A 5,054-nucleotide genomic window follows, 5' to 3' on the forward strand; every position below is an offset into this window, starting at 1 on the left:
GTATAACCACCAGTCAGGCATGAAACGGCGCACATGGTAGGCACTCAGGTATCCACACTGGGTCTGTCTGTGCTGCCCTTTACAAGTAAAAAGGTAATGACATTTCTTTAGAGGGTACTTTGCTAATATTTCCATTCATTCCTGTGACCAAAACTTGTGCTGGAAATTCACCTGGGCAATCACTTGTGCTGATTTTCTTTCTTTCTTTTTTTTTTAGGCTCCCTTCTTTTATTCCAGGGAACTACTTCCCATGACGTCCAGCCACACACACCCTACCAGACAGAAAAGGGTGAACTCTTCCCCACAGAAAATGGAGATACCAACCCCACCCAAACCCTAGTCCCAGCCCTGGGATCAGGACACAGGCTGATGGACAGATCCTGCCTCAGATTTATTCATACAGATAGCACAGGAGGGCACCAGCTCCACGTAGACAGCAGCCCAGGGGGCAAATCAGTCCTTCCGTCCTCACTTTGGCAGACAGAAGCCTCTATTGTGGAGACTTTGTGGTGGTCTGGGCACCTTTGGGAGCGGGGGCCTGAGCTGGAGCTGCAGCTGCACCTGAAGCCTGGTGCTTGGTCTGAGCCTTGGCCTTGGCCTTTGGCCGGCAGAGCCTGAGGCCCTTGGCGATGTGGCACGAGCATGCTTCCCAAGCTTGGGGTGAGCAATGTAGGCAAGTCGACTGAGTTTTGGCTGCCGCCCTTTGGGACCTTGGGCTTGACCTCCTTGGGCTTGACCAGGGCGTTGTTAGCCTCAGCACGTGCGCTCATGGCCTTGGCGTTGTTGGCCTGAGTCTTCTTCAGGCCCTTCTTGTTGTGCTTCTTGGCAAAACACATGTTCCTTAGGAACTTGGGATCTACCTGTTTAAGAGATTTGTATCTCTGTGATCTGGGTTTCTTGATGCCGTTTCTGTGCCATTTTCGGGACTGGTTGTGCGTGGTGTGGTTCTTGGACGTGGCCAGCTCTGCACCGAAGCGCGCGGCTCCCGAAGCGCGTGGGGCCGGAAGAGAAAAGGCGAAATACCTGATTTTCAACAGTAACTTAGCCTCTGGCTTTGGCTGGCCAAGCAGTCTCCGTAGAACCTAAGAAAAAGAGCCAAGTCAAAAACAGGTGAAATCTGTCCTTCCTAACAGTTCTAATCACAGCACTTAAACAGAACTGAAACCAAAGACCCGTGCTTTACTTTTGCAGATTTACTTAGAAAGACTTGTGATTTACGGTGAAATAGACATTGGCCCCATGAACTGGAAATGAGTCGTTTTGGGGGCCATTCTTCTCGCCTCCAAGTATTTGTACAATCTGGCTATATGGAATGTGCCCTTGAGGACCTGTGAACTTGCTAACATTTTCCTATACTTGGTTTGTCCCCACAAAGATTACATATTAAGAAATAATTTTAAAGGTTACATTGGGTAGCAAACTGAACTAGGCATAAAATGACATACATTTTCCTATCCATTTGCTATAACAATTCATATTCCTTCTCATTAATTAGTAGGTCTTCATATGTTATGGTTGTAATAACTAGTGTGATAATTTTAAATTTTTTTGGTAGTTATTGGCAAACACTGTACAAGCTCACTTAGAGAACCACGGTACTGCAAATATCTTCATGACTTTCTTAAAGCTGTCTGCCAGTTCTTTCCCAAACTTTTTTTGTTATTTATTGATTTATTTTGATTATTTCAATAAGACTTTACATTCATTATTGGTTGTTTTTTGTTTTTATCCTCATGGGAGGAAATTTTTGCATTTATCTTCAGGTAGAGTAGGAGGGAGAGGGAGAAAGAGAGAGATAAAAACATTGATGTGACAGAGACACATCAACTGGTTGCCACCCACGTGTCCCTAAACAGGGCAGGGACAAACTGCAACCAGGTACCTGCCCTTAGTGGGATCAAACCCAGGACTGTCTGGTTTGCAAGCTGAGGCTCTAACTGCTGAGCCAAACCAGCCAGGGCTACACTAATTATTATTTTGTATAGTCTCAGGTGTGCAGCATAACGGTTAGAAAAGAATATACTTCACAAAGTGTTTTCTGCAACATTTTCAGTACCAACCTGGCACCACACATAGTTCTTACAGTATTGTTGATCCTGATTTCTATGGTTCACTCTATATCCCCATGACTGTTTTGTAACTGCTAATCTGTACTTCTCAATCCCTTTACATTTTTCACCCAGCCCCCCAACCCCCTTTTCCTCAGGCTACCATCCAAATATTCTCTTTATCTATGAGTCTGCTTTAGTTTTGTTTGTTCATTTGTACTGTTGTTTCGATTCCACATATAAGTGAAATCATATGATATTTGTATTTCTCTGACTGACTTATTTCACTTAGTGTAATACCCTCTATGTCCATCCATGCTGTCACAAATGGTAAGATGTCATTCATCTTTATGGCTGAGTAATATTCCACCACTTTTCAATCTACTCAACTATTGATGCACACTTGAGCTGCTTCCATAGTGTGGGTATTGTATATTATACTGCAGTGAAAATAGGAATACATGTATTCTTTTGAATTAGTGATTTCAGTTTCTTGGGGTATATACCCAGAAGCGGAATCACTGAGTCATAAAGCAGTTCCATTTTTAATTTCTAGAAGAAAATCCATACTGTTTTCCACAGTGGCTGCACCATTCTACATTCCCACCAAAAGTACATGAGGGTTCCATTTTCTCCACATCCTTGCCAACACTTATTGTTTGTTTGTTGTTTGTTGTTTATTGACTTATTGACGATAGCCATCCTGACTGATGTGTGTGAGGGGATGTCTCATTGTGATTTTAACTTACATCTGTCTGATGATTAGTGATATTAAGCATATTTTCATATGTGTTTCAGCCATCTCTTTGTTATCTTTGGAGAAATACCTGTTCAGGTCCTCTGTTTATTTCTTTATTGGATTGTTTGTTTTTTGGGTGTTGAGTTGTACACATTTTTATAAAATTTGAATATTAAACCCATTATCAGATACATAATTGTCAAATACGTTTTCCCATCAGTCAATTGTCTTTCCATTGTGCATTGATGATTTCCTTTGCTGTGCTAAAACTTTTTAGTTTGACATAGTCCTGTTTGTTTATTTTTTCTTTTGTTTTACTTGCTCAAAATGATCTATCAGGAGAAAAATATTACTAAGAGAAATGTTCTAGATTTTACTGCTTTGTTTTATTCTAGGAGTTTTATTGTTAAATCTTACATTTAAGTTAATAATCCATTTTGAGTTTATTCTTGTATATGATGTAAGAAGGTGGTATAGTTTCATTTTTTGTATGTATCTGTCCAATTTACACAACACTATTTTATTACACTTCCTTTTATCCACTGAATGATTATTTTTCCTTTGTCAAATATTAATTGGCCACATTAGGTGTGGGTTTATTTCTGGGCTTTCTATTCTGTTCCGTTGATCTATATGTTTATTTTTATGTCAGTACCATGCTCTTTTCATTACTATTAGAGTTGTACTTTAGTGTGATATCAGGTAGCATGATGCTTCCTACCTTGTTCTTTTCTCTCTTGATTGCTGTGACTATTCAAGGTCTTTGTGATTGCATATAAAATACTGGATTATTTGTTCTACTTCTGTAAAATATGCCTTTGGTATTTTGATATAGAAATCTTGTTGAATGTATAGGTTGCTTTGGGTATTGTGGACACTTTAAAGATGTTATTTTTTCTTATCCATGAGCCTGGTATATATTTCCACTTATTTGCATCTTTTTAAAATTCTCTCTTGAGTGTCTTACAATATTCCAAGTACAAGTGTTTTACTTCCTTGGTTAAATTTATTTCTAGGTATTTTTATGCAATTATATATGGGATTGTTTTTTAGTTCCCTTTCTGATAGTTTATTATTGGCATATAAAAATGCAACCTATTTCTGGATATTAATTTAGTATCTTGCTACTTTACTAAATTTATTGGTCACTTTTAGTAGGTATTTTGGTGGAATCTTTAGGATTCTCTATACACAGTATCATGTCATCTGCAAATAATGACAGTTTTACTTCTATCTTCCAATTTGGTTGCCTTTCATTTTGTCTTATTGTCTGATTGCTGTGGCTAGGACTTCCAGTTCTATTTTGAATAAGAGTGATGAAAGTGGACAGCCCTGTCTTGTTACTCATCTTAAAAGAAACTCTTTGAGTTTTGCTTGATTGATTATGATGTTAGCTGTGTTTTTGTAATATATTTCCCTTTATTACGTTGTGATAGGTTTCATCTATGCTTACTTTGCTGAGACATTTTATCATAAATGTGGGTTATAAATTTAGTCAGATTTTTTTCTGCATCTATTGATATGACCATATGGTTTTTATCTTTCATTTTGTTTACACACTGTAGCATGTGCATTAACTTGTGGATATTATTTCAACTTTATACCCCAGGAATTAATTTCACTTGATCGTGGTGTATGATCTTTTTAATGTATTGTTCAATCCTATTTCCTAATGTTTTGTCTTAAATTTCTACATCTGTGTTTATGAGGGACACTGTCCTATAATTTTCTTTCTTTGTAGTGTCTTTACCTGGTTTTGGAATTGGTATAAGGCTGGCCTCTAAAAATAAGCTTCAGAGTCTTCTATCCTCTTGCATTTTGTGGAATAGTATGAAACAGAATGGTGTCAGTTCTTTGAATATTTGGTAAAATTTACTTGTGATGACATGTCCAGGACTTTTGTTTGTTGGAAGCTTTTTTTACTATAACTTTGATTTCAATGATTGTATCAGTCTGTTCAGATTTTTTTTCTTTTTTATTCAGTTTTGGAAGATTGTATGTTTCTAGGAATTTATTAGTTTCTTCTAGATTGTCTAATGTGTTGGAATGTAGGTATTCATAATATTTTCTTATTATCCTTTGTATTTCTGTGAGTTCACTTGTCTCTACAATGCTTTCATTTCTGCTTTTCATTTATATGAGTCCTCTTTGTCTTGAGGAGTTCTTTTTCAAAGAACCAGATCTTGGTTTGTTAATCTTTTGTATGAGTTTATTCTGTTTATCTCCACTCTGGTCTTTATTATTTCTTTCCTTCTACTAACTTTGGG

The 5,054-nt window shown here is 37.6% G+C and overlaps 1 pseudogene; it reads right to left on the reverse strand.

The window, feature by feature from the left end:
• Positions 1-365: 365 nt before the first annotated feature.
• LOC118643655 lies at positions 366-3,496 on the reverse strand (annotated as a pseudogene).
• Positions 3,497-5,054: the final 1,558 nt, after the last annotated feature.

Source organism: Molossus molossus, unplaced genomic scaffold (genome assembly GCF_014108415.1).
Source record: "Molossus molossus isolate mMolMol1 unplaced genomic scaffold, mMolMol1.p scaffold_m16_p_1, whole genome shotgun sequence".
NCBI lineage: Eukaryota > Metazoa > Chordata > Mammalia > Chiroptera > Molossidae > Molossus > Molossus molossus.